Source organism: Oncorhynchus gorbuscha, unplaced genomic scaffold (genome assembly GCF_021184085.1).
Source record: "Oncorhynchus gorbuscha isolate QuinsamMale2020 ecotype Even-year unplaced genomic scaffold, OgorEven_v1.0 Un_scaffold_1495, whole genome shotgun sequence".
Lineage (NCBI taxonomy): Eukaryota > Metazoa > Chordata > Actinopteri > Salmoniformes > Salmonidae > Oncorhynchus > Oncorhynchus gorbuscha.
The window spans coordinates 112,437-139,877 of NW_025746258.1; the positions used below are offsets into that span (position 1 = coordinate 112,437).

At 41.1% G+C, this 27,441-nt stretch overlaps 1 pseudogene across 1 annotated transcript; it reads left to right on the forward strand.

Annotated features, from left to right (window-relative positions):
- The first annotated feature begins 6,733 nt into the window (after positions 1-6,733).
- On the forward strand, positions 6,734-22,510 carry LOC124023122 (annotated as a pseudogene). Its single transcript, XR_006836662.1, has 21 exons — positions 6,734-6,876; positions 7,119-7,244; positions 9,729-9,788; positions 10,643-10,846; positions 10,972-11,085; positions 11,175-11,309; positions 11,400-11,517; positions 13,733-14,001; positions 14,151-14,594; positions 15,803-15,995; positions 16,110-16,285; positions 16,379-16,515; positions 16,672-16,821; positions 17,570-17,738; positions 17,834-17,987; positions 18,174-18,297; positions 18,931-19,076; positions 19,954-20,087; positions 20,378-20,479; positions 20,797-20,888; positions 21,097-22,510. The product of XR_006836662.1 is annotated as a sodium/potassium-transporting ATPase subunit alpha-1-like (transcript).
- The last annotated feature ends 4,931 nt before the right edge of the window (positions 22,511-27,441 follow it).

The following is a 27,441-nucleotide window of genomic DNA, read 5'->3' on the forward strand; positions in this document are numbered from 1 at the left end:
CAGCACCCACTCATAGCACGCGCTCCAGCAGGTATATCTCACTGGTCACCCTCAAAGCCAATTCCTCCTTTGGTCGACTTTCCTTCCAGTTCTCTGCTGCCAATGACTGGAACGAACTGCAAAAAAATCTCTGAAGCTGGAGACTCATATCTCCCTCACTAGCTTTAAGTACCAGCTGTCAGAGCAGCTCACAGATCACTGCACCTGTACATAGCCCATCTATAAACAGCCCATCTATCTATCTACCTCATCCCCATACTGTATTTATTTATCTTGCTCCTTTGCACCCCAGTATCTCTACTTGCACATCCATCTTCTGCACATCTACCATTCCAGTGTTTAATTGCTATGTTGTAATTATTTTGCCACCGTGGCCTATTTATTGCTTTAACTCCCTTATTTGCACTCACCTCATTTGCACTCACTGTATATAGACTTTTTGTTTTATTTTGTTCTACTGTATGTTTTGTTTATTCCATGTGTAAATCTGTGCTGTTGTATGTGTCAAATTGCTATGCTTTATCTTGGCCAGGTCGCAGTTGCAAATGAGAACTTGTTCTCAACTAGCCTACCTGGTTAAATAAAGGTGAAATAAAATAAAATAAATAAAAAATAAAGTTGGCTGGATGTCCTTTGGGGGGTGGACCATTCTTGATACACACAGGAAACTGTTGAGCATGAAAAACCCAGCAACATTGCAGTTCTTGACACACTCAAACCAGTGTTCCTGGCACCTACTACCATACCCCGTTCAAAGGCACTTCAATATTTTGTCTTGTCCGTTCACCCTCTGAATGGCACACGTACACAATCCATGTCTCAATTGTCTCCAGGCTTAAAAATTCTTCTTTAACCCGTCTCCTCCCATTTATCTACACTGATCAATACAGGATCATACCTTTCACCTGGAATCACCTGGTCAGTCTGTTATGGAAAGAGCAGGTTTTTCCTAGTGTGTTGTACAATCAGTGTATAATTCCTATAGACATACAACTTTTTAATACATGAGGTGAGGTCCTCAGGAATATTAATACATGAGGTGAGGTCCTCAGGATTGTTAAAAAGCGAGGTGAGGTCCCCAGGACTGTTAATACGTGAGGTGAGGTCCCCAGGACTGTTAATATAATAATAATAATAATAATATATGCCATTTAGCAGTGAGGTTATCCAGGACTTAATAGTCATGTGTGCATACATTCTAATATGGGTGAGGTCCCCTGGAGCGCCTGCTCTAATAGCTACAGAGGTGAGGTCCTCAGGACTATTAATATGTGAGGTGAGGTCCCCAGGACTGTTAATACGTGAGGTGAGGTCCTCAGGACTATTAATATGTGAGGTGAGGTCCCCAGGACTGTTAATATGTGAGGTGAGGTCCTCAGGACTAATATAAACATAACAGGTTCTTTACATCAAGGACTGGAACTTGGGAATCAGACAATATCAGGATGCAACAATACTTTATTTGAATTTTCAGTATTGCAAGCAAGACAGACATCTCCATAGGCCTACATGGAACTCCGTACAACTGTCCTACAAGACAGACATCTCCATAGGCCTACATGGAACTCCGTACAACTGTCCTGCAAGACAGACATCTCCATAGGCCTACATGGAACTCCGTACAACTGTCCTGCAAGACAGACATCTCCATAGGCCTACATGGAACTCCGTACAACTGTCCTACAAGACAGACATCTCCATAGGCCTACATGGAACTCCGTACAACTGTCCTACAAGACAGACATCTCCATAGGCCTACATGGAACTCCGTACAACTGTCCTACAAAACAGCCTCCAACAGATGGCAATATCAGATTTCTCACAGACAAATATCACTATGTTTCATTCACACGCTCAGACAATGATGATCTGCTGTAACACACAGAGAGCGTGCCCAGGGAGGAGAGCTAGGTGGAATATGGACACCAATGGCTAAAAACACTACATTCCACAATCATTCCTATTTCTCATACTTACTTCACTAAAACCACCACCACCAACTAACAAACCACCATACATTTTTTTGTTATGTGCCGGACCCCAGTAAGACTAGCTGTTGCCATTGGCGTTGGCTACAGTGGTGATTTTAACATGTAAATCTTAGTGGGGCAAACTTTTTTTGATGAATGCCATCAAAGCCACTACACAACACAAAAAAATACATTAATTGCACAATAACATTGGCAAATGGTGCCCACAAACTGTTAGGGCCTACATAAAGCTGTCCCAACAGCAGAGTCCCAACACCTTACGTAAGTTTAGACCACTTTTGCAGCTTCAAGTTGACTGACATATTTTCATGAGACAATTAACAGTAACACGGCATAAAGTTATTATACATGTGTAGTAACTGAGTATTACAATAGGAAAATTGGTATAGGACTTTGGAAATTACTTTAGAATGGCATAAGTGTAATAAGAAACAGTTTCTAGTCCTTGTGTACAATACCTACAAAAACTCAGCTCATTGCTATGCATTTAAAATGCAAGTATCAAAGTATTATGTAACAGGCTAATAAAATGTTGCGCCAAAACAATGTTTATTACACAGGCACAATAACCATTTAATGTTAAGTGTAACTGAGAATGCTAACAGTAACTAAATATCCCAAAACTGCTTTCTGGAATCAACTACATCCATGGTCGATGGGAAATCATGTTAGTTTGTATTCTGAGTAAGCTGGATGGTATAGTGCATGTTTGAAACACTTACCCTCAGACGGACAGAGGTTCAAAGTCGTTTTGCTAAGCATCCAACTTGCTGTTTGCAAATGGCTTTGAATTACACTGTCTTTCCAGGTATCATGAAATTAATTGCAGCTTTCAACTTTTTCAGGGTCATACAGTAGTTGAGCATTCAACTTATTAATGCTTATCTGTACAAAATATCATTGGTTAAATATCATTCGATTTAATTATGTACACCTAAGGCAGTGGACATTCAGGAGAATGGAAATATACAGTGGGGCAAAAAAGTATTTAGTCAGCCACCAGTTGTGCAAGTTCTCCCACTTAAAAAGATGAGAGAGGCCTGTAATTTTCATCATAGGTACACTTCAACTATGACAGACAAAATGAGAAAAAAACATCCAGAAAATCACATTGTAGGATTTTCAATGAATTTATTTGCAAATTATGGTGGAAAATAAGTATTTGGTCAATAACAAAAGTTTATCTCAATACTTTGTTATATACCCTTTGTTGGCAATGACAGAGGTCAAAAGTTTTTTGTAAGTCTTCACAAGGTTTTCTCACACTGTTGCTGGTATTTTGCCCCACTGTACCGAATGTTCACGTAGAAATGTATTGTGTAGCTCCAATGTGACTGTCAGATTGGAATAGCATAGGAGGTTGTGTGTGCTCTATTCATTCAATTTCTATCTTCAACATGCAGTTCCAGATACAGCCCTGCCGGTAGTTGAAACCAGCCAATCCAATAGTTTCAGAAAAGTAGTCACTTCCTGAGATCTGTGTGTAACGTGGATTTACACACATATCCTCTCAGTAGCAGTACTACACCAACTTTACAATACGGAGAGGTTACATCCTCGGGACTAATCTAAACATTAGATTATTTACACCAAGGACTGGAACATTGGAAACCGACAACAGTATTAGGATGCAACAATGTATTTTCATTTTCCTCATCACAAGACAGACATCTCCACAGGACGACATCATTCCTATACATCTGTTCCAGAAGCTCCGTACAACTGTCCTACAAGACAGACTTCAGCAGATGGCAATATCAGATTTCGCACAAACAAATATCACAAGGTTTATTCACGTTTCATTCACATACTCAGACAATAACAATGTGTTGTAACACATATAGAGCCCAGGGAGAAGGAGAGCAGCTCAAGATGGAATATGGGCACCAACGCCTAAAAAACACTACATTCACAATCATTCCTATTTCTCATACTAACTTCAGTAAACCCAACATCACCGCTCCCAAGGCACGCTGACCAGCACATCGTAACGTGATCCTCTGAATGACACAAACAGGAAGGCTTTTATACACAAGGCCACGCCCTTAATGAGCAATCACATACACCTGGCACAGGCAGACCAACACCGATACGTTCAAAATAGGTTGATGGTTCTCCCCCGTTACACATATTCAAATAGTTTTGATAAGTAGTACTTTTTATGGATCTGTATTCAAACAGTTATAGTTACCTCCAAAAGTAACTATTTATTCCAACAGAAATAGTTACTTTCCAAAAAGCATAGTTCGAACTATCGTTATTCCAGGGCAGGTTAACTGTAACTTTCGTTATCCCAGGGCAGGTTAACTGTAACTATCGTTATTCCAGGGCAGGTTAACTGTAGCTATCGTTATCCCAGGGCAGGTTAACTGTAACTATCGTTATTCCAGGGCAGGTTAACTGTAACTATCGTTATCCCAGGGCAGGTTAACTGTAACTATCGTTATCCCAGGGCAGGTTAACTGTAACTATCGTTATTCCAGGGCAGGTTAACTGTAACTATCGTTATCCCAGGGCAGGTTAACTGTAACTATCGTTATCCCAGGGCAGGTTAACTGTAACTATCGTTATCCCAGGGCAGGTTAACTGTAACTATCGTTATCCCAGGGCAGGTTAACTGTAACTATCGTTATCCCAGGGCAGGTTAACTGTAACTATCGTTATCCCAGGGCAGGTTAACTGTAACTATCGTTATCCCAGGGCAGGTTAACTGTAACTATCGTTATCCCAGGGCAAGTTAACTGTAACTATCGTTATCCCCAGGTTAACTGTAACTATCGTTATCCCAGGGCAGGTTAACTGTAAACGTTATCCCAGGGCAGGTTAACTGTTATCGTTATCCCAGGGTAGGTTAACCAGTTATCCCCGGGCAGGTTAACTGTAACTATCGTTATCCCAGGGCAGGTTAACTGTAACTATCGTTATCCCAGGGCAGGTTAACTGTAACTATCGTTATCCCAGGGCAGGTTAACTGTAACAGGTTAAATGTAACTATCGTTATCCCAGGGCAGGTTAACTGTAACTATCGTTATCCCAGGACAGGTTAACTGTAACTATCGTTATCCCAGAGCAGGTTAACTGTAACTATCGTTATCCCAGGGCAGGTTAACTGTAACTATCGTTATCCCAGGACAGGTTAACTGTAACTATCGTTATCCCAGGGCAGGTTAACTGTAACTATCGTTATCCCAGGACAGGTTAACTGTAACTATCGTTATCCCAGGGCAGGTTAACTGTAACTATCGTTATCCCAGGACAGGTTAACCAGGGCAGGTTAACTGTAAATCGTTATCCCAGGGCAGGTTAACTGTAACTATCATTATCCCAGGGCAGGTTAACTGTAACTATCGTTATCCCAGGGCAGGTTAACTGTAACTATCGTTATCCCAGGGCAGGTTAACTGTAACTATCGTTATCCCAGGACAGGTTAACTGTAACTATCGTTATCCCAGAGCAGGTTAACTGTAACTATCGTTATCCCAGGGCAGGTTAACTGTAACTATCGTTATCCCAGAGCAGGTTAACTGTAATGTATGTTTTGTTATGCATCGAGCCCCAGTAAGAGAAGGTGTGGCCTTTGGCGTCGGCTAATGGGGATCCTGATTAAATAAAAATCAATATGACCTTTTGTCTATATTCCCGGTTCTATGAAAAGGACAAAAACAATGTGTTCCAATAAACATGGATCTGATCTGTTATTGGTCCTTATTTATTAATTCATGCAACAGTGGATCCCCTCACTAAGGGAACATAGACATGATCCCACAACCACAAACAGACAAGAGGTTTACTAAACAGCCACCCACGGCCTTCCACTCTGTCTACCAAAACACAACCTCTCTTCTTGCGTGTTTCAAGGGTACGCACTTCAAGAATCAATAGGTACATATGAAAACGGAAGTAGAAACCGCAGATTTCCCCTTAGTCAGCTTTTCATGACATCACTCTGTATTCAGCTTCAAAGGAGCAGGTTTTGGTTCTATTCAACCAGTGAGTGACAAATACTGCAGAGAGAAAACCATGTTCTCCGTTCATTCATTGTCCTCATCCTTTACTGGTTGGGTTATTGTTAACATCTTTGTTTTCCGTGGGAGTTCTGTAAACTCACGAATACCTTTATTTCTTTATTTTATCATGGAGTTAAACTGAGACCAAGGTTTCTTTTACAGATGAGTCCTAAATGAATGAAATCAAAATTTAAATACAAAATGCAAGCAGAAAGAAAAACATGGTCATTCAAAACATCACATTCATCAGTAATAAGGTCCTCAATCAGCTTTCTGAATTGCCCCAGAGGCAACAAAACATCACATTTAAGAACATTTAGAAGATTTTTCAGATTGCTACTCAAATATCTACATGTGGTAGGTGCTAAAGTTGAATTACTGGTTGGGTTATTTTTAACCCATTTGTTTATTGTGAGTACTTTCAACTTCCAACTACCTATATACACATGATATTGTAGGTACTATAGTGGCAAATGGTTGGGTCACTGGTTGTGTTATTTTGAACCCATTTGTTTATTGTGAGTACCATCAACTTCCGACAGGGATGCTTTCGTTATGGGGGCTCATGGTCAAAATGACCTAGCTGTACAGGTGAAGATTGGCACAGATCCTTCTCCACAACCCCTCCCATCCTCGGTCCCTTCTCCACACATCTGATTCATTCCTCCTGTGCACCTCCCCTTGGCCAGGTAAACCATATAAATATTCCATCCTCAGTTAGCTACCCAGGGAGCTCTTGGTTGCCTCGAGACGTGGAGAAAAAGGGAGAGAGGCAGGTGTAGACGTGCAACAGGTGCAGTTTCTCAGGATAAGGAGGAAATAAATGATCTTCACAAAACCACTGGGATTGAGACAGAGGTGCAAGGATGGGGCTTGTAGTAAGTCTGCATTGCACTTTTGATTATCGGGATTTTAATAGACTTATTTTGTGTTCTTTCATCTTCACTAAAAATATGTTATTTTACAGTTCATATACTTGCAAAAAAGATTTCTCTATATTTCATATTAATTGCTGCTTCTTAAGGGGATACATTTCTAAATGGAATTTCTAGACCCGATGAGCAAAGAGGCACATTGATAGTTTGCAGCTTCTCATCATTAACGTGTGTTTGACATACAGAAGGGGAAAGATGATTATAAACTGGCGGCGACCTCCGAGGACGATGGAAAGAAGAAGAGTGAAAAGCAGGTGAAGAAAGCGAAGGAGAAGATGGATAAGGATGACCTGAAAAAGGAAGTTGACCTGGTGAGGAAAACTGATTATTTATTCATATAATGACATTAGATGACATGGACAGTGCACATGAATCCATATGCAATTTGTTTATAATATATACAATGACATAGCTTCAAAATGTTTGTGTTTTCTATAAGAAAAGACAAAGTTACATAGTACACTGTAATGAAAAAAAGTTTTTTTCCCACATGAAAAAAGACAACAGTTGACTGTAGAATACTACAGTTCTAACTATAAAATTCTACATGAAACTGTAGAATACTATACTGTACACTGTAGTATCCCTCGATCATGTGTAGTACTTACTGTAGAATGTTGTAGTATACTGTAGAATGTTGTAGTATACTGTAGAATGTTGTAGTATACTGTAGAATGTTGTAGTATACTGTAGAATGCTATAGAAAATATGACAGTATTATTGTTTGTTTTTTAACACTGTAGAAAATACTACAGTAATGTTCACAAAAACACAACAGTCCACAAAAACACTACACTTATTTTACTTTATTAACTACAACAGTATTTAATATGCATATATCCTGCCAATTATATTCCCCATTGTGAGCCACCCATAAGTGAGAAATTATCCATTCAGACTTCAATCCTACTACCTACAAGTTATGGAAAATGCTTTCTTTCAGTATTTTTTCAGTAGGTTTCCTGAAGGAAGGCGTGTCAAAGATAATGAAACCAAAAAAACTATAGTAAATAACATATTAATGCAGTAATGTTATACGGTAATTTGGGCGGGGAAAGAATTGCTGTATTTCAAATGGTACTGTAATTCCATCCCACAGAATTCACTACCATAAAAAAAATGTTGTAGCTCCTAAAACGTTTTGACCACCAGTGGGTGCATGGTGTTGTTGTTTCTGGCTCATTACCATATTTCGAGGCTTGCCTTGTAAGAGGCTGTATTTGTTGCACCCGTTATCGAGAACGTTGTATGAATTTAACTGGTGTGTGGTAGTAGTGCCCCAACCATTTCAAATGTATAGGGAACATACTGAAGTGGCAGTAAGCCTTAAACCTGTCATGGTTGAGCATTTTGCCATGTCATTTTGGTCTGTAGTCGCTGACCGTTTGGAAGCCTTTGTTAAGGCCTCTAGAAGTGCTAATGATATGAAACACAAAATATGAATTGATATGCTATAATGTGTAAGCACTACCTAACAGCTAACCTGCTTGTACCAATCCCATGTCGTGTAAAACACTGTGAAATACAAAAACCCCTTCTCCCCTCAATTCATTTCAATTACAGTCAGTAGTATTGACTGTTTTTCACACATTTTCAACTTTAACTGTATATATATGTAACGGTTCTCTTTAGGTGAAGTAGAGGTGGACCAAAATGCAGCGTGGTTTCTTTGATTCATGTTTAATAACAAAAGATAAACATGAACACTACAAAAACGTGGAAAACCAAAAACAGCCCTATCTGGTGCAAAACACAGAGACAGGAACAATCACCCACAAACACACAGTGAAACCCAGGCTACCTAAATATGGTTCCCAATCAGAGACAATGACTAACACCTGCCTCTGATTGAGAACCATATCAGGCCAGACATAGAAATAGACAAACAAGACATCCAACATAGAATGCCCACTCAGATCACACCCTGACCAAACAAAACATAGAAACATACAAAGCAAACTATGGTCAGGGTGTGACAATATAACTGTAAAACACATTTCACTGAACCTGTCCAGTGTGTGACAATAAAATATGTTTTATTTTTAACCGTATAATAGAGTAAATTCTATGATATTTTACTGTCATTACACAGTAATTGCTTTCATACTTTATTCATATTACAGTAGGCAATATTAAATACAGTAACTTACCACTAGCTGCCTGTAAGTTACTGTAAAATTCACGGCAACCCCTTTACAGTGTAACCCTATTCATCTCTGTGGGCCAGAAAAGGTGCAGCACACAACCTATCAAGCCTGTATAAAGCTCTTTGGTTTACAGATTTGCATTTTCATTTACTTACTATCACTCTGCAGTGAGTCTTGGGGGCAGTTCTAAAACCCCAATAGCCTGTGTTTAAACTTGAGAGAAACAGTAGCCTTTCATTGGAAACTGCTTTCTTACATGTAGCGAAATAGGAAAACGGATATGTGCACTGTGCAGTACTTATTCGGGGCAGAAGGTAACATTCAGTAATGGATTCAATCACGAATCAGAGTGATTCCATCCATCATACAGAAACAAATGACTCTTCTATGGTTTAAGGTCAAATCTGTGCTGCATGACCTTGTCATACATAGAATCAGTTCAAACTATTAGAGAAATGTGTTTCATCACTAAATGTTCTGTTAACTTCTACCAATGTGGAAAGATTAAAGAACAACAAGCTCTCTCTCTCTCTCTCTCTCTCTCTCTCTCTCTCTCTCTCTCTCTCTCTCTCTCTCTCTCTCTCTCTCTCTCTCTCTCTCTCTCTCTCTCTCTCTCTCTCTCTCTCTCTCTCTCTCTCTCTCTCTCAGGATGACCACAAGTTGACCTTGGATGAGCTTAACAGGAAATACGGCACAGACTTAGCCAGGGTGAGTGAATATCTATGTGTGTTCATGTGTGCCTCCGTTTGTAACATTGACAACCAGTTGGATCAGTAGCTCCTACGGATGAAAGCTGACTGTAATTTGCGTTGGTAGAACTTCCTCTGCCTTCTAAGTCAAGATGGCATCACTATCTAACACCGAATCGTAACATATGAAACATATCTATATCTTCCTAAAGTTTACACAATTTGGAGTAAAACATATATTTTCAGATTGTGTGACATCACTTTGCTTACTTTGTGCCTTTTCTTTCCTCCTTCCCTCCCTCCTCCTTTCCCTTCTCTTTCCTCCTTCCCTCCCTCCTCCTTTCCCTTCTCTTTCCTCCTTCCCTCCCTCCTCCTTTCCCTTCTCTTTCCTCCTTCCCTCCCTCCTCCTTTCCCTTCTCTTTCCTCCTTCCCTCCCTCCTCCTTTCCCTTCTCTTTCCTCCTTCCCTCCCTCCTCCTTTCCCTTCTCTTTCCTCCTTCCCTCCCTCCTCCTTTCCCTTCTCTTTCCTCCTTCCCTCCCTCCTCCTTTCCCTTCTCTTTCCTCCTTCCCTCCCTCCTCCTTTCCCCTTCTCTTTCCTCCTTCCCTCCCTCATCCTTTCCCCCTCTCTTTCCTCCTTCCCTCCCTCCTCCTTTCCCTTCTCTTTCCTCCTTCCCTCCCTCCTCCTTTCCCTTCTCTTTCCTCCTTCCCTCCCTCCTCCTTTCCCCTTCTCTTTCCTCCTTCCCTCCCTCCTCCTTTCCCCTTCTCTTTCCTCCTTCCTTCCCTCCCTCATCCTTTCTCCTTCTCTTTCCTCCTTCCCTCCCTCCTCCTTTCCCCTTCTCTTTACATTTTCCCTCTCTCCTTCTTCCCCCACCTAGGGTCTATCCTCGGTTCGGGCTAAGGAGATCCTTCTTCGGGATGGCCCAAACACCCTGACTCCTCCCCGCACTACCCCTGAGTGGGTGAAGTTCTGCAAACAGCTCTTTGGCGGGTTCTGCATGCTGCTGTGGATCGGAGCTGTGCTCTGCTTCATAGCCCACATTATCCAAGTCACCTCAGAGGAAGAGCCGACCAATGCTAATGTGAGAATCATCATACAATCGTAGAATTCAGAGATAATTTGAGATGAAGCCTCTAGTGCCTGAAAGGCTTTTCCTACTTAATGATAACACAATATTCTCATAATCATTCTGCCTCTTCTTAATAGTTGTACCTGGGCCTTGTGCTCGCTGTTGTCGTCATTATCACCGGTTGTTTCTCCTACTACCAAGAAGCCAAGAGCTCAAAGATCATGGACTCCTTCAAAAACCTGGTCCCGCAGGTTAGACTTCTGCCTTTTCAAACTCCTCTGAGAAGAACTCTATCATATAGTTACGTGTGCGGATGTTAATCGTGTCATCTTCCTTGTAGCAAGCCCTGGTAGTCCGTGACGGTGAGAAGAAGAACATCAACACTGAAGAAGTGGTGGTTGGCGATATAGTGGAGGTGAACGGCGGAGATAGGATACCAGCTGATTTGCGTATCGTCTCTGCCAGCGGCTGCAAGGTGGATACTTTAAAAAAACATTAAGTCATGTGTCACGTAAATGTAATTCATTCGTTGTTGTAATTGACACAATTATCTTTCCCCACTCAGGTGGACAACTCCTCTCTCACTGGTGAATCTGAGCCCCAAACTCGTAGTCCCGATTTTAGCAATGACAACCCCCTGGAAACCAGGAACATTGCCTTCTTCTCTACCAACTGTGTTGAGGGTAAGTACCTTCTGTAACTATCTACAATTATTGAATAGTTCAAATTTCTTGTATATATTCGTTATTTTAAGAGGGGATTCAGACCGGAGTTAAAAGCGCGTGTATTGAACTTTATTCATGTTGTATGCACTGTTTATTTGTTTCTATTCTGTTTGTATTCTGCCATTGAATTTAAGCATGTGGGTAACGCCAGAAATGGAGGTGTGTCGGAGGTGTGTCTGACCTTGATTTAATACCCAAATAATTCCATCACCATTAATAAGGTCGAGCAAACATGCCGGTTATAAGTGGAAAAGCATCTACTTTATTTTTCCCTGATAGAAGTAACAGCATTCTCCATGCACTGTAAATTATAAATTGACAAGAGCTAATTGATAAGAGCTAGGTAAATGAGTAATCCCCTCAGTGAAGTATGAAATATGTGCCGTTATGCAGATTTTTTTTTATTGTATGGCTTTATAACTTGCAGGGATTAAATTTGGAGACACGCGCCAAATGGGATGACAAGGTAAAGAGTTGCGCCAAATGTAACCTTTGTGCCCTTTGGGGTGTTTTAAACATATTCTCCAACGTTTCTTGTTTTTTTATTAGCCACTATCGGTCGGTGACTGTACATAATAACCACGTATATTTAGTGTTCGTTCCCTTCTCTACATTCGTATCATTCCACCACACCATCACATCGTTTGATTTAGCCTACCTTTCTCGCATTCATCTGAAAACGCTGTCACGTCTTTGTGTCTGTGGCTGAGGGTCAAGTAATAGTGTATACTATTTCATGAAGGCCCAATACAAATTGTAGTAAAAATAAATCTGGGGTTTATAGGCCTGTTAAATCATTCTGGAGCTGTAACCGATATATATAACCTGCCCAGGGACTGCCGTTGAAAATTAACCGGCGGGCTAAAACCGGCACTTTTACTGAAACGTTGATTAATGTGCACTGTCCCTGTAAAAATAAAATAAACTAAACTAAAACATGGATCTTGACGCACAGCGCAACACTTTGCACAGTTCCATGATCAGTGCGGGCAATTAGGGTATATTTACTATATCATACTATTTTATACTATTCTCCATGTTATAATTATAAAACTATTATAGGTTAGACTAATTTCAACGTTACCATTGATTAACTGAATGTGGCGACTTTCAAAATGAATCAAAACACCTTTATTTGTGCATAAAGGCTTTATTTTTCCATGAAGTAGGATTTATGATTATTCCCTAAACACAAATAATGTGTAAAATCAGTGTTTTAAAATGTATGCGTGGGTTCTGAAACAGCCTTGAAAACACATATTTGTCTCTATCGTTCTATATTCTCAACACATTCTCTACAATCAAGTCTTGTGGCGATCAAATTCAAATATAAGGTACACAGGTATTTAAAGAGATGACTTTAGATAAATTAACAGAAAAACGAATTAAACAAAAACTCCCTGATTGAATTGGTAGGCCACCAAGTGGGTGTGTTTTCTGAGGTTTAATTACATGTATTCAGTGCTCGCAAGGAAACCTTGTTAAGCGCCTCCATAAAGTAAGTCTGAATACCAACTACTGAGAAGTGGGTTGGAAAGGGAGGCATAGGAAAAGTGTTCAATTGTCTGAATTGCCTCTTTGTGATTCTAAACTAGGAATCATCAAATCATCCATTTTTTTTCTTGAGCCCACATTATCCAGGTCACCTCAGAGGAAGAGCCAACCAATGCTAATGTGAGAATCATACAATCGTAGAATTCAGAGATCATGAGATCCCTGGTCAGGGAGCCAGAACATAATTGGCTGCAAGAAGCCCAAACAGATATCATATTTGACTAAAACATCATCATTTCAAACCTTTGCTTACAGTTGTATATGATCACGTGTCTCTCTATTATGTGTGGGAATACTTGTGAACATATTTCCCAAATTAAAATCACCTGGAGCTGATTTCCTGACCCCCTAAAAAAAAAAAAAAAATATATATATATATATATTTTTTTATAATATATATATTTATTATATTTATATATATATATATATATATATATATATATTATAATGTTTTTTTATATATTATTTTAACAATTTTGTTATATGTATATCTATTTTAAAAATTGCTCAGAAATCATGGGAAGGCAAAATAAAACCACCCGCGTTCCAAATTCGGCGCACGGGACGCCAGTTGGAGAACCCTGTTCTAAACCACATACTCAATTTTTGACCCTTCCAGGAACTGCCAGAGGTATCGTCATCAACACTGGTGACCACACTATCATGGGTCGTATCGCCGCATTGGCCATGAGTCTGGAAAGTGGGCAGACGCCTCTCGGAATTGAAATTGATCACTTCATTGAAATCATCACCGGTGTGTCCGTCTTCTTTGGTGTGACTTTCTTAATCCTTTCCGTCATTCTGGGCTATGGATGGCTGCCATCCATCATCTTCCTCATTGGAATCATCGTCGCTAATGTGCCAGAGGGTCTCCTGGCTACTGTAACTGTGAGTGCTGATGAAAAATCACGTTTAACAAAAACTTAATGAAGAAAATGTATACAACATTTGACAAAATATGTTTTTTGTTACAACAACAAAACATATTTTGTCTAATTTTCTATTATTTAACCCTCTGCTATGGATTTCCTTCTTAGGTGTGTCTAACTCTGACTGCCAAGCGTATGGCCAAGAAGAACTGCCTGGTGAAGAATCTGGAAGCTGTGGAGACCTTGGGGTCCACCTCCACAATCTGCTCCGACAAGACTGGCACCCTGACCCAGAACAGAATGACTGTGGCTCACATGTGGTTCGACAACCAGATCCATGACGCTGACACCACAGAGAACCAGAGTGGTACCTCTTTCGACAAAAGCTCTGCCACCTGGGCTGCCCTGGCTAGAGTCGCTGGCCTGTGCAACCGAGCCGTCTTCCTGGCAGAACAGAACAACGTACCTATCCTCAAGAGAGATGTGAGCGGTGATGCCTCAGAAACTGCCCTGCTGAAGTGTATCGAGCTGTGCTGTGGGTCTGTCAAAGACATGAGAGAAAAGTACAGCAAAGTCGTTGAGATCCCCTTCAACTCCACCAACAAATACCAGGTAACCACGTGGTCAATCAAATCTAATCAAGCTTTATTTACACAGCAAATTACAGACATGGAATGCAACACAATGTGCTTCACATGGAAAAAAAAAAAAAAAACTATGGAAGTAAAAACTGAAATATTTCCTACATATTTACTACTGCGATCTAAAATATGGTGTGATGGACTTAAAATCATGGATGGGTTTTCTCAATCAGCTTGTAACTGCTACTGGGTATCTACATCCAGTCAGCTTGTTACTGCTACTGGTTATCTACATCCAGTCAGCTTGTTACTGCTACTGGGTATGTACATCCAGTCAGCTTGTAACTGCTACTGGGTATCTACATCCAGTCAGCTTGTTACTGCTACTGGGTATGTACATCCAGTCAGCTTGTAACTGCTACTGGGTATCTATATCCAGTCAGCTTGTAACTGCTACTGGGTATCTACATCCAGTCAGCTTGTTACTGCTACTGGGTATGTACATCCAGTCAGCTTGTAACTGCTACTGGGTATCTACATCCAGTCAGCTTGTTACTGCTACTGGGTATGTACATCCAGTCAGCTTGTAACTGCTACTGGGTATCTATATCCAGTCAGCTTGTAACTGCTACTGGGTATCTACATCCAGTCAGCTTGTTACTGCTACTGGGTATGTACATCCAGTCAGCTTGTAACTGCTACTGGGTATCTACATCCAGTCAGCTTGTAACTGCTACTGGGTATCTACATCCAGTCAGCTTGTAACTGCTACTGGGTATCTACATCCAGTCAGCTTGTTACTGCTACTGGGTATCTACATCCAGTCAGCTTGTAACTGCTACTGGGTATCTACATCCAGTCAGCTTGTAACTGCTACTGGGTATCTACATCCAGTCAGCTTGTTACTGCTACTGGGTATCTACATCCAGTCAGCTTGTAACTGCTACTGGGTATCTACATCCAGTCAGCTTGTAACTGCTACTGGGTATCTACATCCAGTCAGCTTGTAACTGCTACTGGGTATCTACATCCAGTCAGCTTGTAACTGCTACTGGGTATCTATATCCAGTCAGCTTGTAACTGCTACTGGGTATCTACATCCAGACAGCTTGTAACTGCTACTGGGTATCTACAACCAATAAGTAGCAGTAACTTTACTTTACCAGGCTCACTGGTTCCCTTCTGAGTTATTTAAAATAAAGTCAACCCTCTTCATGGTGTCATCTCATCTTCCACTAGCTCTCCATTCATGAGGACAGCACGGCCAGCGAGTCCAATCATCTGCTGGTGATGAAGGGAGCCCCTGAGAGGATCCTGGACAGCTGCTCCACCATCTTGCTCCAAGGCAAAGAACATCCTCTGGATGACGAGATAAAGGAATCATTTCAGAAAGCATACGAAGCGCTAGGAGGACTGGGAGAGAGAGTGCTGGGTAAGAGGGCACACCAATATGGAAACATATTCATTCAAAGGTTTGTGAGCTAATGTACAGTCTTAAACATGAAGAATTTGTTCTAGGTTGTTTCTGCCTCTGCGTCCTTTCCAGGTTTCTGCCATTTCCAGCTCCCTGATGACCAGTTTCCAGAAGGCTTTGACTTTGACTGTGAAGATGTGAACTTTCCCACTGAGAATCTGTGCTTCGTTGGCCTCATGTCCATGATTGACCCTCCCCGTGCTGCTGTGCCTGACGCTGTGAGCAAGTGCAGGTGTGCTGGAATCAAGGTATGGCAATATCATAGTAAACTCAAGACTCTTCGGTCATCACACGTAGCAGCCACTGTGAACAGGCCACTCAAGTTCCCGTCCTACCCTTAGGTTATCATGGTCACTGGGGATCATCCCATCACTGCGAAGGCCATTGCCAAGGGTGTGGGCATCATCTCTGAGGGCAACGAGACTGTTGAGGAAATTGCTGCTCGTCTGAAAATCCCAGTTTCTGAGGTCAACCCAAGGTATGTTGCAGTTTGTTCGGGAACATTTCAGTGTATGTCATCACACTGTCTACACTTAAAGAGGAGTGAAAGAAACCTAGATTTAGCCGTTTTGTGAAAAATACAAGCCAGTTATATTTAGCTTATATTATAACTTTCCGTCTTTGTGCCATGCAGAGATGCCAAGGCCTGTGTTGTCCATGGTGGAGAGCTGAAGGACATGACCCCGAAGAGTTGGATGACATCCTGATGCATCACACTGAGATTGTGTTTGCAAGAACTTCTCCTCAGCAGAAACTGATTATTGTGGAGGGTTGCCAGCGTCAGGTACTATTGAGTTAATGAATCAATGCTTATGAGTTAGTCAGTATCATTGCATCTTTCGTTGCTAAGATCTTTAACCTCTACAGGATTGGTGGGTTCCCCATGGAACGGTTGAGCTAACATAGGTTAACGTGATTAGCATGAGGTTGTAAGTAACAAGAACATATCCCAGGACATAGACATATCTGATATTGGCAGAAAGCTTACATTTTTGTTACTCTAACGGTACTGTCCAATTTACAGTAGCTATTACAATGAAATAATACCATGCTATTGTTTGAGGATAGCGCACAGTTATGAACTTGAAAGTTATTATTAAACCATTATTAGGCACATTTGGGCAGTCTTATACAACATTTTAAACAAAAATTCAATGGTTCATTTGATCAGTCTAAAACTTTGCACATAAAATGCTGCCATCTAGTGGCCAAAATCTAAATTGAAACTGGGCTAGAATAATACATTATGGCCTTTCTCTTGCATTTCAAAGATGGTGGTGCGAAAAAATACAAAAAATGCATGTTTTTTTCTTTGTATTGTCTTTTACCAGATCTAATGTGTTTTTATTCTCCTGCATTCATTTCACATTTCCACAAACTCCAAAGTGTTTCCTTTCAAATTTTATCAAGAATATGCATATCCGCGCTTCCGGTCCTGAGCTACAGGCAGTTAGATTTTCGGTATGTCATTTTAGGCGAAAATTGAAAAAAGGGTCCGATCCTACTAAAAAACCTCTCTTACTTATCCACAGGGGGCCATTGTGGCTGTGACAGGCGATGGTGTGAACGATTCCCCTGCTCTGAGGAAAGCTGACATCGGTGTTGCTATGGGTATCGCTGGATCTGACGTCTCCAAGCAGGCTGCAGACATGATCCTCCTGGATGACAACTTTGCCTCCATCGTGACTGGTGTTGAAGAGGGTATGAGGAGCTCTGCTGATGATTATCAATCTGCTGTGTCTTTCCATCCTTCTGTCATCACCCTGACTATCCCGTCCATCCTCCATTTCCCCCAGGCCGTCTGATCTTTGACAACTTGAAGAAGTCCATCACCTACACCCTGTCCAGTAAAATTCCAGAGATGACCCCTTCCTCTTCTTGCTCCTCGCCAACATTCCACTGGCCCTAGGGACCGTCACCATCCTCTGCATCGACCTGGGAACTGACATGGTGGGTCTTTCAGATGTGGATATTCCTCTTTAGTGAACAATCTGATCATGAGTTCGTTCTGGTGCATCACCACGAACAATGTCCGTGGTCATTTCAGAGGTTGTTCAGAAGATATTCTCACAAACATCGAAGTGACCATCGATATGTCTCTAATTCGGGTGTTCCTTTCCCATTGTTACCTTCAAGATCCCCGCTATCTCCCTGGCCTATGAACAAGCTGAGAACGACATCATGAAGAGACAGCCACGGAACCCCAAAACAGACCGACTGGTGAACGAGAGACTCATTAGTGTGGCCTATGGTCAATTTGGTAAGGCTTCTGTTTAGGCCTTTATGAGTTGTATGTTGACCAGTCTGTTTCATAGCACATTTACAATCTGATCAATGTGTCTTCACTGACAAAATACTTGGTCACACTTTATTAGGATAGTCCATCTGTATTATCAACAAAACATCATACTATCAACAGACTATCAGTTGATTAGCAACTGCTTGCCATGGTTAGGGTAAGGTAAAGTTATGGTTAGGACTAGGGTTAGTAGATAGTTAGGTGAAATGTTACTGATGTTAGTCTGTAGATAGTCCATCTGTATTATCAACAAAACATCATACTATCAACAGACTATCAGTTGATTAGCAACTGCTTGCCATGGTTAGGGTAAGGTAAAGTTATGGTTAGGACTAGGGTTAGTAGATAGTTAGGTGAAATGTTACTGATGTTAGTCTGTAGATAGTCCATCTGTATTATCAACAAAACATCATACTATCAACAGACTATCAGTTGATTAGCAACTGCTTGCCATGGTTAGGGTAAGGTAAAGTTATGGTTAGACTAGGGTTAGTAGATAGTTAGGTGAAATGTTCTGATGTTAGTCTGTAGATGCTCTACAGACTATCCAAATAAAGTGTTACCAAATGCTCTCCTCCTTTTTCCTCTTCACAGGAGTGATGCTGGCCGCAGCCGGCTTCTTTACATACTTTGTAATCATGGCTGAGAACGGGTTCTATCCCATGGACTTGCTAGGAATCCGTTTGGACTGGGAAAACCAGTATATCAACGACTTGGAGGACAGCTACGGCCAGCAGTGGGTGAGTACTGCTACTGAGTACTGCTATCTTACTAACGGATTCATAGAAATAGAATGAATAGAAATGGCATCTCCGTTCAAGTCAATGACGGCATAATGGATGGGCTGGCATCAGTTTACCAGTCAAATTGCCCGGTTTATAGCTCCTATCCTGTTCTCTTCATTACATTTATATGAAGGGATTAGCATTAGCCTTGTTTTGAGTACCTTCTTGTGTGATGAGTTCTCCATTTGAACTTTTTCAGTCTCTCCCATTTTTTTTTATTTTGTTCATTCCAGTAAGTTTATTCCATCACGAAATTCAAGAAAACTAAATAAATCAATAAATGTGATATAGTATTAAAAAAAGTTTGGAAGTCATGGCTGGGATTATGGATCAGGGTTGTTGCACAGCTTGCATTTCAGATAGTCAGTGGATGAACAGTCAATGCCAGAGAGACAGGTCTGTAGCCTCGGCCCTGCACCACACAACCCCCAACGTCCTCTCTGTGCTTTGGGCTTCGTAGACAGCTTGCTACTATTCCTCCATTTGTGCTTGTGGATTCCACTGCTGCCGCTTGCTCACATTCTCACCACACATTTAGTAACATTGTAATAAACACGTTCCCCCTTCTCCCCTCTGTTTTCCCTATCTATCCACATCTCTTCCCCTCTCTCTCCCCCTCTCTCTCCCCCCCTCTCTTTCCCTCTCTCTCTCTCCCCCTCTTGCCCCCCCCCCCATCTCGTGCTCTCTCCCCCTCTCTTCCCCCTCTCTCTCTTCCCCCCCTCTCTCTCCCCCCTCTCTCTCCCCCTCTTGCCCCCCCCCATCACGCGCTCTCTCTCTCTCTCCCCCTCTCTCTCTCTCTCTCTCCCTCTCTCTCTCTCCCCTTATCCTTCAGACATATGAGAGCAGAAAGATAATTGAGTTCACCTGCCACACAGCGTACTTCGCCGCTGTTGTGATTGCACAGTGGGCCGTTTTGATCGTCTGTAAGACCAGGAAGAACTCCTTCTTTCAGCAGGGACTAATGAAGTAAGTACACACATCGATCTCTGTGGTCTGGGTCCTAAGACACACACACACACACACACACACACACACACACACACACACACACACACACACACACACACACACACACACACACACACACACACACACACACACACACACACACACACACACACACACACACACACACACACACACACACACACACACACACACACGTTCATACAGCCCTGCGACTCACTTCAAAAATCAATATCCACCCTGTTGGTTTTAAATCCATCAAAATGAATTTGTTTTTCCTCCCACCTCAGGAACCGTGTTCTCATCTTCGGACTTTGTTCAGAATCTGCCCTGGCTCTCTTCCTGTCCTACTGCCCTGGAATGGACGTTGCCATCAGAATGTACCCACTCAAGTGAGCAATAGACCCTTCAGATTATAGATTATACCAGATTATATTATGCTCATCTGGAACAAAGGTCACCCTCTGTTTTAAAAGATGAGGTGGAAAATGGGTGGATATTATAAAGGGCGGAAACTACTGCGGTCTCACAGGATCAATACGCAGCTCCAGTGTAATGGAGTTTACTACCCAACCAAGGAAGAATACGCAGCTCCCAGATTTACGCTCAATTTATTTATTTATTTATTTTCCTTCCCTCTTTCCACTTGTCTTTCATTCACTTTTACCTCAAATCTTTTTCTTTTCTATTTCCTTGTCTTTTTCCTCAGGCCTTTCTGGTGGGTATGTGCCTTTCCCTACACCCTGCTCATCTTCATCTATGATGAGGTTAGAAAATACATCATGCGACGGAACTCAGGAGGTAAGTGCTCAGGGTCTACCGACGACAACAAGTTTTTAAGTTAACGCCGACAATTGGCCGTCACTGTCAATTATTGTACAAGAACATGACAATGACATGTAAGATTGGGAGTGCGGTATTTTATCATTTGTCTCGTGGAGATTTGCAGTGTGGCAAGATGAAATGGAAGTCATTTGTTTCTTCTCTCGGGAATGGTCTCTTCATTCAGGTTGGGTGTACCAAGAGACATACTATTGAGACGAAGAGGTCGGGAATGGTATCTTCATTCAGGTTGGGTGTACCAAGAGACATACTATTGAGACGAAGAGGCCGTCCCAGGATCACTCAGTCACTCTGCTGCAGTATTGCCTTGTAATGCAATCGTTCATTTTTACAATGATATTAAACCCATTTGCTTTGATAGACAATTCTCAGACCTTTCTTGATAGTCTGTTCCTGTAGCTCTTTAAGAGTCTCGGTTGCACTTTACTATTCATCTTTATGGAGTCAGATTGCGTCGTCTTATTACGGGGCATCATCAAACACGAAAGAGGAGCATCGCACATCCAACACCAGATCACCCTAAAAATCATTCGATCCTGTAGCTTTCTCCAACACGGATCGATCTGAAATGAGCAGCAAAGACAACAGGTCACGATGTCAACAGTAGCCTATCCCTGGGAAATGCATTTAGGTCTACCTTTACTTGTAAATGAAGTCCATCCGTCTGTCCTTACATGAGAAAATGCTTCAATCAAATGGTTCTGTGTTTTGATGTGGGCCTATCCGAAAACACGGTGGAACTGTCTGGGTTCATCATTACTCCTAAATGCTTGTCTTTCTTCAAAATGTCACTGTTTTCCTTTAGGCTACCTAAACATGAGAATAACTGGTTATTAGCCTATACGAACTTGTAAAATGTAGTCAGTGTGTGTGAGAAACAAACTGTGAAAAAGAGTGTCACCATGTGGTGGTCTCTGATGAAGGTGCTGGTTTAGATTATAGGTGCAACTGTCCCAGCGTCCCGTTTGGAGGACGGAAATGACCGGTAGTTTCATTTCAATTTTTTTATGTCACATGCACAAGTACATTAAAATGCCTTTCCTTCCAGCTCTAACCCCAGCAAAGCAGTAATCAATAACAGTGTAATACTAAAAATAACAAGGTAGAACAAAAACACACAAGATATGAAAAGAAGAAAGAAGATAGAACACAAAGTAAGTAAGCGTACTATAATACAGGGTCAGTTCCAGTACCCTATGTGTAGGGATACTGGTTCAATAGAGACAGATACACAGTTCACACATGTATTACTACACTCAAGAGACACACACACACACACACACACACACACACACACACACACACACACACACACACACACACACACACACACACACACACACACACACACACACACACACACACACACACACACACACACACACACACACATCAGCCAGGAAGTGGACTAGTGAAATTCTCAGTGATAGTGGTTTCTAGAACAGAGAGAAAAATACACAAAATCTAATTTTATTTGTCACGCGCTTTGTAAACAACAAGGATTATCCGTAACCATGGTAGCACTCACATGAATGTAGAAGTGTTTAGAAACATGTTTTATTCTTATTTGCAATAAAAGTGACTCCAAAATGACACAATACATTATTTACCATTCATTTCTATTGGGCACAAAAGAATCTATAACACAACCTAAACGAACTGCATATACATCCAACACGTGTGTAGAGTCACAAGCTTGATGTTGTCATTGCATGCTAAGAATATGGGACCGAATACTATAAAGTAGTCAAAAAATACTTTGGACTACTTTATTGGGTAGAATCTTTAGGGGAGTCAATCATTTTGACCTTTACCTTTTGAGAGAAATAAACATTACAAAATATATTTCTCTGAGCAATTGTATTAGTATGAAATAATATAATTGTGCAATTTTTTTGAGCATACAATATAGCTCAGTATTTTAATTATTTATTTTACACTGTCGTTATTGCTCATCTTTATCAAGGGTGTCACTAATTTTAGGCCCCCACTGTAGTACCAGACAGAAGAGATGGTAGACCTGTCAACTATTTTAAAGGTTTGTGCAGGAAATAAGGCTCTAACAGTTCAAGTTGACAAGACTGGCAGTGAGGTCACTCAAGTATATTCTTCTTAACTGCTACAGATATTTTCATGCTTCGATTTAGTGCAAAGATTCTCAACAGTCCCGAACCATATTTACATTCAGCACACTGGATCAGGAGTTTACTGTATCACCAATCAAGTTACTTTATTATCTTTGACAGTCAGTCTTTGTTGTCGAGTTACATACAGTATGAACACAATATCAAATGCTCATATTTGGCTGTTGATCTCCTACATGGGTCCCAAAAGATAATCAAGGACCTTTTCAGTGGTTCAACCAGCTGTCACTCAAAAACTCCTCGACCAATCGGATTCATTAAGAGAGCCCCGGTGGTGTCTTTTGCCATTGCGTCCTCACTGGTTAAGCCTACCCAACCCTCAATATCCACTTGGAGCAAGCGTGAAGTGTAAAATCTATTGTATGGATATTATAATGACCCATGTTTGTAGTCCTGGAGCTCCTGAACATGTTGATGTACTGAGTAACCAAAACTGCAGGAAGCTGAAAGGACAGGGGGAGTGTATCAGGGTGAAGATAGCCCTGTGTTGCTATTGCATTGAATATGTTCCTGGATAGATTCCCTTTGTCTGGTTACCTTCAGGTTAACAAAGTGATTAAGCAGACCTGTTCCCCTTCCTATTAAAGTAGAGCACATTGTGTGCTCTGGACACAAGCTGGATCAGGGAGAAGCTCCTGCTGGACTCCAAGCTGCCAACTGGAACAGTTGAGTTTTTAGTGAATTGTTAGATGAGCATTGTGATAAACTAAGAGTAAAATAAAGACTATTGTTGTTTGCTTCCTTGGTGTGACAGCTTGGAGGCCAATAAAGTAGAATGCACAAGCGGTGATTGGATTGATATGATGTATTATAATCTGTCTGTGCATTTGAAGGGGATGCTAATATTTGACCATTGAGCTTTACTTTCTGCAGTTATATTGTATTTGCCTGTGGGCCTGGTTCACTGTTTGCTGTGTTCAACTAAACTAACTGAGTGATGTGTGATATTTCTCCACGGAATCTATCCATTGTATACCTAACCTAAATAAAAACCTGCAACTAGGTGCATTAAAGGGATTGTTCACTCAAATTGCAAAATAACATACTGGTTTCCTTACCCTGTAAGCAGTCCATGGACAAGGTAAGACAGCCATCCATGTTTTGGTTCATTACCCCTGGCACTGTTTCCAAATGCTAATGTTTGACCATGACTTGAATGAGATTTGTGCCAGAAATGCAAAAGCGTTAGCAACTGGTTAGCGACTGGAAACCAAAGCATAGATTGCTGTCATACCTTGTCATAGACTACTTACAGGGGAAGGAAACCAGTGTGTACTTTAGTCATTTGGGTGAACAATCCCTTTAAGTAAGCTCCTGAATTTAGGAGTTTGTATACAGCCTTTCATGCTTATCCACATGCGTCGCTGCAACTTGTAATAACTATTTTATAGTGTTGTACTAAACGTGTAATATGTTTAACTCCGTGTCTGGTCTGTTTCCACGACCATGTGTCCACTGGACATCTTCATTGACTCTGTCCCATCCAACAACAATCTGTTTGTTAAAGGACTTCTGGAAACGCCCTGAGTTTGCTTGTTACGTACGATATTATTATGTCAACAGCTAGCCTTTGTTTTCCATTTTCCCTCTATGGATCTTCCTGGTATGATAGTTCCCTGTCCATCGTCACAAACAGCTTGCAGAGACAGTGGTAACCGTGGAGATGTCCAGGGACATTGTTTATACCAAGGAAGATGTTTTCGGGGGAACCGTTTGGAGTTGACAACCATAACTATGTCTTTGAAGAGTCCATGTGTGAAACTCCAGATATGTCTACTTACTGCCAGACTGGGGATGAAGTGACCCCAAGAAGCACACCACAACCTGGCTACTCAGGTAAGGGGGCGCGCATGCACACGCACACACACACACACACACGCGCACACACACACACACACACGCACACACGTACGTATAATCCCTTATATTATATTCAGACAGCTCATATTACTGTAGTTAATATAAAGTCCTTCTCTGGTTAGGTTCTGATAGCTCAGGGAAGAGACCCTTCCTAGTTGCTGCAATGTTTCTGGGGCTGCTGTGTGTTCTACTGGCTGGGATCATTGGCCTGTCAGTCTCCTGTAAGTTTGACAAGTACAATTGTGCTTATCATTTATTTCTAGGTAACAGGTATGAAATGGTTTAGAAAGCAACCATTGCTTCATTTGTTTTTAGATTACGTTCACATTGCCAACCTATAGACTGACATTGTAATCTTAAGAATTTGCTTTCTGGTCAATGAGTTGATATTTATTTTCTTTGTTGAATATTGATTAAATTCATTGTGATTTCACCTTGTAACTAACTGTGTTTTTCTGTTCACCTTTTTGGTCTCTGGATATGCTGCTAATATGTTCAACAACAGATCTGTTAGTTTAAATTTTAAAAAGAATTATAATCATATTTCCCTATGTAATAAACATCAATAAATAATATGGAGTGACTGCAGTTCTGGATTTATGGAACCCAAATTTGCTGTTGCTAAAAAATACGGAGATCTCTGCGCATGCGGGATCCACTAGCCTACCTGCGGTCAATTGCTGCTCGGTGACTCCACTGCTGCTTGTACACATAACAGCTTGAACAAACGTAGGTCTTTGTCTGTTGGAACAGTAGGCCATTGCAAACATAAGTATGACACAAACAGTTTGTCTAGCAATTTCATTTTTTCAGGAGGGGAATAATATGCAGCTATTTAGGCAATCTTTGTGTAGTTTACAGAGTATATCAAACATACAAGAAACAGACAGGCAGTCAATAGCGATTGTAATGTTATTCTTTCATCGTCATCATTGTAAGCATTGGCTGAACAGAAGGCAGACTGCTGGCTATATGTCAGCATAACTATAATGCTTACATCTCACACAAAACGCTACTTGTTTTGCCCCAGTGCAATCTGAAGACTGCGTCCTGTTTGTGCAAGCTGTGGCAATATCCACTACAACAGACAGAATGATGTAGCAGCCTTCAAATATATATTTAGAACGTCATACATTTTGGGAAAGTTCGTTCAAATCTCAACTGATCAGAAATGTGAGGCAGAGACATAGGCTACATCATCATATGATCAAATTGGTTGATGGTTCAGAAGAGGGTGAGTAAAGTGAAACACACGTGTGTGTACAACATATGCGCAGAGCGTGATTCGGATCATTAACGTTTGAGAAATAATCTTTAAAGGGTAGGACAGGGGCGAGGGCAAAATCCCTGTACTCGTAGCCTCGGCTTAAATAGTAATATTTCTAACATAATACAGATAACTAGATGTATAGGTTCTGAAATTGATTGATTGTATTGCAATGCAATGTGTTGTTAAAGTTCAGTTAACAGCGAAAACCTGCACCGAAGGATGGCAGAGGTTTGGCTGCAGCTGTTACTACATCTCTACTGTGGTGAACACCTGGGATTATGCCAGACATGACTGTCTGAACAGAGGAGCAGACCTGGTGATCTTAAACAGCGAAGATGAACAGGTAAGAGAGCGTGTATTCGAGGGAAAACATATGTTATTGTAAGGGTTGCGGAACTGGTGGCAGTGAAGTCAGACGCAGGAGAGCAGAAATAGGTAATAGCTGGAGCAGTTTCATTTCAAAACCAACGGCAATAAAATAATAAGCTACATGGGTACAAAACCCGACATGCACCAGTAACATAGTGAACGAGCACTTACAAACAAACAATTCCAAATTCCATGCACAAGGACAGGGGGGGACAGGGGGTTAAATACACAACACTTAATGAGGGAAATGGAAACCAGGTGTGTAGGAAAACAAGACAAAACAAATGGAAAATGAAAAGTGGATCGGTGATAGCTAGAAGACCGGTGACCGAAGTCGTGACAGTTATTAAATCACTTTGAAATCAAAATTGAAGTCTTTCAATACCTCAGATGACAAGAAGCTTCCCATCCTGTTGGGGGGAATGCAGAGAACTGTGGGTTGGCAGGGCACTACATTGCTGCCTGCTATGAGATCAACCAACTTGCGCTTGTCTTCTATGCCATTGTGTTGTTACTGTTAACGCTATTGTCCATTGTATGTATGTTTATTTTCTTACTGATTTCCATTTTTAAATACAACCTCATCCCCCCACCATTGGTTATTTTTGCTACTGATTGTCATTGATGGTAATATAGTCAATGAATCATTCCATTTCCAACGTAAGCTTTGGTAATATGTACATTGTTATGTCATGCCAATAAAGCAATTCAAAATGTTAAGAGATAGAGGTGGCTCCTCAAAGTATTGACCTTGGAGGGGGTGGGGTTGAAATGGTATCCATGTTCAAGTTTTATGTTTTTATGTCTTATTTGTTTCACAAAAAAATATATTTTGCATCTTCAAAGTGGTAGGCATGTCATGTAAATT